This window comes from Vitis vinifera, chromosome 19, assembly GCF_030704535.1.
Source record: "Vitis vinifera cultivar Pinot Noir 40024 chromosome 19, ASM3070453v1".
Taxonomy (NCBI): Eukaryota; Viridiplantae; Streptophyta; class Magnoliopsida; order Vitales; family Vitaceae; genus Vitis; species Vitis vinifera.
Window position 1 is genome coordinate 24,844,470 of NC_081823.1, and position 7,544 is coordinate 24,852,013.

At 32.6% G+C, this 7,544-nt stretch overlaps 1 long non-coding RNA gene across 1 annotated transcript; it reads left to right on the forward strand.

Moving 5' to 3' along the window:
• Positions 1 to 330: 330 nt before the first annotated feature.
• Positions 331 to 5,280, forward strand: LOC104877747 (uncharacterized). Its single transcript, XR_009465267.1, has 4 exons — positions 331 to 1,148; positions 1,354 to 1,607; positions 3,395 to 4,275; positions 4,782 to 5,280. It is a non-coding gene; the product is annotated as an uncharacterized LOC104877747 (long non-coding RNA).
• Positions 5,281 to 7,544: the final 2,264 nt, after the last annotated feature.

A 7,544-nucleotide genomic window follows, 5' to 3' on the forward strand; every position in this document is an offset into this window, starting at 1 on the left:
TATTCAAATTCGGGGATGTTCAAGATGCCAAATTCTACCACCCTTTTCTCAACTCCCTTCTCTCCTGTCTCTGGATCTTTATAATATGGAAGAGGTGGAGGAGATGGAGGAGGGTCCATCAGCAGCGCTGTTTTTCCCATCTCTTCAATCCCTCAAAATCAACTGGATGCCAAAGTTGAAGGGATTGTGGAGGATGGAGTCAAAAGCAAAGCAATGTCCCTCATTTCGTCATCTTTCTGAATTATATATTAGTCGGTGCTCTAATTTGACATCAATACAATTGTCGTCATCTCCTTCTCTTTTTGAACTAGAAGTCAATGAATGCTCTAACTTCACATCCTTTGAATTGCCTTCATCTCCTTGTCTTTCTCAATTAGTAATCCAAGATTGCCTTAACTTGACATCCGTGGAACTACATTCATCTCCTTGTCTCTCTCAATTAGAGATTAGTCGTTGCCCTTGCTTGACATCCTTAAAAGTGGTTTCATTACCTTGTCTTGAGCGCCTCTCTCTTGAGAGTCCGAGAGGAGGTACTACGGCAGATAATGGTTGTCTCTGCTTCTTCATTGAAGACTTTGTCTCTTGGCAACATAGATGATACAACCTGTATATCTCTCTTAGAGCAGCTGCTTCAACATGTTTCCACTCTCCAAACTCTCAACATGTGGGACTGCCCTGAATTGATGACATCACTGCCACAAGAAATGCCTTCTCTCAAAACCCTCCAGATGCTCGAAATTAGAGACTGTTCTGGTTTGGCAACATTGCCACACTGGATAGGCAGCCTCACCTCACTTGCAGAGCTTCATATATATAAGTGCCGTGAATTGACATCATTACCAGAAGAAATACATTCTCTCTAGATACTCAAAATTTATTGCTGCACTGCTTTGGCAACATTACCACACTCCATAGGCAGCCTCACTTCACTTGAAGTGCTTGATTTAACTTGTTGCCATCAATTGGCATCACTACCCGAAGAGATGCGTTCCCTCAAAAACCTGCAGATGCTTTATATCTCCCATTGCCCACACCTGGAGGAAAGATGCCGAAAGGAAACAGGGGAAGACTGGCCCAAGATTTCTCATATCCCAGACATTGTTGTGAGATAGGGATGGAGATGCAACAGATACATAATATTGTTTCAGGTCCAAAATCCTATACATTTCTTCTCATTTTCATTATCTTATAATCAAAGTGCTCTGTTTTCATTTTGTTTTGGTAATTCTTTATATTTGCACCCTATGTGTTTGATTAAATATTAGATCAGTAACTTCTAAAATTTTTGCTTCTTCAAACCAATTGTTGATGTCTCCACTTCTTCATTGCAACCTGTGTCTACTGGAAGTATAGATGATATTATATCTCTTCCATTAGAGCCGCTTCAACGACGTGTTTCCATGATCGTAACTCCCAACATTGAATGCTGTTTTGGTTTTTGTGCACCTTCATATTCGCGATTGCACTGGATTGACATCACCACCAGAAGGGATGTACCCGAATACGCTCAAAATCTTTCATTGTCTGCACAAATTCGTATCCCAAAATTGCTCATATCCCACAAATTTATACCTGGTGAAAATTTCATCCATACACAGCTATTTCAGGTATGAAATCCACCCTTTTTCTAGCTTCATTTTTATTCAATATCCTATAAGGACATGAATTCTGTTTTTATAATCCTAGATTGTATTAATAACATATAAAGCAAAAGTGACTTTCTTATTTATGTTCACACTTTATCCATTTGATGAAATGTTGAAACTATCATGTTTGAAAAAATTTCTCTTCAAACATAGTCATAAATTGGTAACTGAAGACCAGACTAATAATATTATTTTAAGTTTTTCATTCTAAAATTTTTGACAAATGTTTGATTGGCTTAAAATTTTCTCATGGCTCAAAATTCATCCCATTAGATCTACTCTTTGCAATTTCTCATGATTGACAAATGTTTGAAAGGACTTCTGCTCTTCTTTCAATTTAGACCTACTCTTTGCCATCAATTTTATGTAACCCTTTACCTAGGATTGGTAACTACATCATCTTTCATTTTGCTATCAGTCTGTCAAGAGTGTCATTCAAGTTGTAATTATAGATGTTAATTTTCATATGCAATAACACGGTAACAAGATTGAGCAAGTTAGCAATATGTAAAGTAGAAATTTTCCTCTCTGTTTCCTTGTATATGTTGTGTGTGCATGAGAATGAACAAAACAGAAGTCCATTGTTGTGCTTGTCATTATTTTTTAGAATATCACTCTAACAAAAAACTTATTATGTGGGCCCTCTCTGTTGTTATGTACTATAATTTAGCTGGGGTTTTTGCCTAGAAATCATGCTTGTTACTAGCTAAACAGTTGGTAGCATAATATCTATCTTGTCTAAGTTCCTTTGTGTTTGCATTATTCATGTTGGAAAGTATCTTAGATTAATGATTTTATTGCAGATGTAATGTTCTCAAATCAATACAAAAGAGATAACAGATACCGCTTTTTATCATTCTTGAGACCTCAAAATAAATGTCGTAGAGAGTTTCATTTTCTAGATAATGAGGATGAGGTTGGCATGTAAATCCCAAAGACTTTAGAAGCTTGTTTTGCTATCTCTACCATTGGAGGCTTCAACATGTTACAACTCTAGATTGAAATCACTATTAATGAGTTACAAATTGTTGTTTGCCCTGAATTGAGATCACTGCCAGAAGCATAAGCTTCTCAACACTCATGTTTCTGATTTTGGTATTTACCAGAAATGGATGGATAATTCAAGGACACATGGGCCCTTTGATTATGCCATCTACAATGTAGAGGTTCATGATCCAACCTCTCTTCCTGTTGGTGGATTCATTTTTTTATATTACTTTGCAGTCAGCATTCTAAGAATGTCATGTACTGTTTACTTGACTCTCATGCATTAGGCATTAGCACATATGATGAGAAAAGTTTTACATTACTTTGCTTCCCTTTTACATGTGTCTATATATAATGCAATCCTTTTCCACTAATGCAATCTCGAGTTTGGGAAAATGCTTAGGTTGATTTTAATATTTTCTTGCAGATTATACCTTGCTTAAGAAGCTTGTGATTATTCATATCTGCTGGATGGCTAAGGCACCTAATAGTGTTCCGAACTTTTGGTCCCTATTTAATTCAGATGTGTTGTCTGCAATATATTTTAGGTCTTCAATTCCAATATTCTTCTAGCTTTTGAAGACTCATCATTTTTATAAAATCCTTATATTAATATAATTTGAAGTTTTATCTTTAAAGAAACCAATTGCCAGTGCTTTTACTTCGATGGTTATGATCAACTAATAATATTCAGATCTTCTTACTTCATACTTGCATTATACATGTAGGGAAAATTTATTAGGTTAATTGTTTTATTGCAGGTATAATTGTTGCCAAGTCAAAGCAATATCGGATAGTGATCTGGCTGCAAAATCTCTCTTCTCTAAAGTACTTAGAAAGTGAGAATTGTCTTTGGTTCATATTTCTCTAGATGGCTGTCACACCTAATTTCTCTCAAATTATCGAAAGTTTGGAGGTGTGGCAGTAGCCTAATGTCTTTGTCATAAGTGACGCCTTATTAACCTTGAAGCCTTGGAAGCTGTCTAAATAATATGATATCTTTTCTGGTTGATCTGCTTTGACAAGTTACCAGGCTTCAAACTCTCTCAGTTATGACGTGTTCGCGTTTTGCAACATTAGCACACTTGATAGGCAGCCTCACGTCATTAACAAAGCATAAATTTCATTCTTGCCCTCTACTGACATCAATGCCACAAGACATGTTCCCTCAGCACTCTATAGACACACAATTCAGGACTGTCGTGGTTTGGTAGTATTATCAGACTCAATAGACAGCCTCCCCTTACAAACACCTTCAAAGAACCAACATCACTGTTGGAAGACATGTGTCTCCTCAGCACATTATGAACACTCATAGTTGGGGATTGTTCTAGGTTGACAACATATATAGACTCGGCAGGTAGCCTTAAATAACTTACAGAGCTTCAAATTCATGACTGCCCTGAATTGATATCATTGCCAAAAGAAATTTGTTCCTTTAGATCCCTACAGACACTCATAATCTCTTATTGTCTCTTGTTGTCCATGTTTATTGGAAAGATGAATGTCAAAGCGAAATGGGGTGAAAATCAGCCAAGATTGCCCATATCCAAAATATTGATATTTGGTGGGGATTGGACTTTGAACTAATATTGTTTGCATTAAAGCTTCCATTGGCACAACATATAGAAAGCTATTTAAGGTATGAAATCCCAACCTTTCATCTCATTTGTTATGGTTTCATTTTATCAATATGCTTTGTTTTACATTCGGTTTTTATAATTCTAGTTTGCATTAGCATATGAAGCAAAAAAGACTTTGATGGTTAATTTTGAACATTGCATCATTTTTATTTTATTACCAATGTGTTAAGAGCTTATACGCTGTTTTTTATAATTTTTTTTCTAATTATCATATGGGTTAACACACCAAGTAGTACAATTGAACATCTATAAGAGTCCAAACATTTAACTAGCAGCTATTGGATAAATTAGTTAGATTATTTTTTGTTTGCATCACCAGTTTTATAAAATTCTTAGATTAGTAAAGCTTGAATCTTGTACTTTAGCATATATGAATTGCCAGTGTTTTGTACGTACTTTGATGATTATGATCGCTTATAAATAATTGTTTGTCAAAATGATCTTATTGCTTCATATTTCATTTTATATGTTTAGAAAATTTATGAAGTCAACTATTATTTTGTAGCAAATGTAATTCTTGCCGGGTCAAAGCAAACGTGGACAGTATTGTGGCTACGATACCCTTCTCATCTGAAGAAATAAGAAAGCAAGGATTGTCATAGACCAAGGTCTCTCTCATTGGCTGCCAGACTTCAGTCGTCGCTTCAGAATTGTAGTAGCAAAATGTTTGTCTCCAGTGGCTCAGCACCTCACTGCCCTTCAAGCTTCAGAAGTCGTCTAAATAGTTGGGGTCTGAACATGTTACCATTTTGGAAATTCTAAGAAGTATCAACTGTTCTGGTTTTACAATTTTATTGCTGACTGCCCCAAATTGATCATTCACTGCTAGAATAGATGCACTCATGAACACTCCCTTGGAGAAATGCTGAAAAGGAAAAGCGACGACTAGCACCCAAGAGTGGTTTATGGACTTCTCTTGCTCTCCTTAATCCAAGCATTCTATCTATAATATGTTTCAGGTTTGCAATCCAATAACCTTTCTCCTATTTTTGTTGGCTTTAATTTTTTTTTTATAATTTTACAATCAATCTTCTGAGAGAGTTATATCTTGTTTACCAGTCTATTTTACCTGTTCTCATTTGAATTCAGATATATAAAGACCCAAAAAAAAATTACATTACTTCCTTTCTCTTTTACATGTAGATTCCTTTTTACTTAGACCGACTCTGTCACTTCTTTTGCTTCCTTCAATTGAACTAATTTTTTACTTACTATGATAAAAACAAAGTAGTTTCTTCGATGTCAAAGGTGAAAGTGAAAATTTTTCTTCTAAATATCTTTTAATCAATAATCAAGAGTTTGTAATTTATATTTTATGTGTTTTTTGTTTTTGTTTAAAGTTTCTCTTATACCTTAAGCATATAGATTTTACAATGGTTGTTTAGTTTTCCTAGGAACTTTCTTAGAAATAAAATTTCCATTTATTTGGCCAATAAAGATGCTGAAGAAAATTACTTTTTATCATATCTACTATTCGTTTTATGGTTCTCATCCATACTCCCCTACATAAGTAATTTCTAAATATTATCATCAAATAAATAAATAAATAAATAAATAAAAGTTACTAACAAAATACTAAATTAAAGAAAAATGAAAATGGAATAATTTCAAGAATATATTGATTAAACTTAAAAAAAATAAAACATATAAATTAAAATAGAAAAAATTAAGTGATTTTGATTTTTTAAAAAAAATCAAGTCAAAACAAATAAGAATTCTTAAAAAACAAAAAACAAAAAACAAATAAAATTAAAGTTGCATATGAGATGTTGAAAATTAGAGTGAGAATATTTTATGAGAATCCAGTTCTAGAGAGGACAGATGAAAGAAAAGTTATGATCTTAGGGTTTCAAAAAAATTATATACAATATCAATAATTTAATTAATTATTAAAAATTTATATGCTTATATGGAATTTAATTTTTATAAAATTAAAATTTTTGCTTTTGTGACATTCTGAATTTAATAAAATAAAAAATCTTCTTATTATTTAATAAAATGTCACAAATGTAATTTTCAATAATTAGACTTCTTATATTAAATAAATTTTATTTTAATATTTTTATATTCAAAAATTAGAAAATTACCAATATTTTTATTTCGTTACATTTTATTACAATTTTCTTTGAATATATCTATGTCTCAAGTCACTTGTTGACAAGTTATTGAGATGCAAATACATCTCTTTGGTTGCCATCACTCTTATCTCTTTTTTGAACTTTCAATACTTCTTGTGGTTTATTACATCGGAGCTAATTTCTACAAAATTACCATTCTTTGTTTACAAATCTTGTTTTTTCATTCTTATAGGAAGTAGAACAACATGCTAAGTGTATGAGACACATTTACTAATTGATGTTCCAAAGTTTGTTAATCTTCAAGCACCTTGTGCTTGTAATTGAAACTTTTTATGTTATTAGGGTTTGATGATTCTCACATTAGTGCTTGGGTGCCATGTTGGATTTCAATGAAAGTGATTAACTAATCTTGTAGCAATTATTTGATTGTTGTTATAAAGTAGTTGTTACTTTATCTGGGTAATTGGCTTCAATATCTTTTCAACTATTATGTGAAATATATAGCCTATTACTATTTATGTTCAAGCCCATTCTTGATTCAAATGTTAGATTATATTCAACTTTCTAAACTATTAGTACTTTATTCAAATAGCTTCAATGCTAAAACTAAATCACTTTGGTTACTGGTATAAGTTTACAATGAATACATTACCCCTTGCAACTCGCATACCTTCAAGCAATTGTGAAATGTTGTGCGGCTACTAATTACTCTTTGTTTAAATATGATATGTGAAGTTATGTTATAGGTAAAAGTTTAAAACTAATAAACTTTTTGTTTTAATCCCTGTTAAATTTTCTATTATTTATACTAATTTAATATTTATTAAGTTTTACTTTGAAGTGGAAAGGACTACTAATCTTGACCATAACAAAAGTATATTCTATGATTGGTTTATTGTTACTCTTGGTTAATTCGGCAATTCAATTATGAAATTTAGTTGGATGGTACTTGAGATGCATGCCTTGTGTATTTGATCTATTTGCCAAGCTTCAATGACATTCACTACACTTGTGAGTGGTGTTTCTTTATAGGCATCAACTCTAGAAAATTACAATATTTGGGCCTAAGTTCATTTTAGGTAAGGAAGAAATCAACCTTTACTACTATGTTCAATTAAGTAATTTTATTCCTCATTGCCCCCTAAATAAAGCTTCTAAACCTTGGCCCCTTAATGGAATTCATAACTATG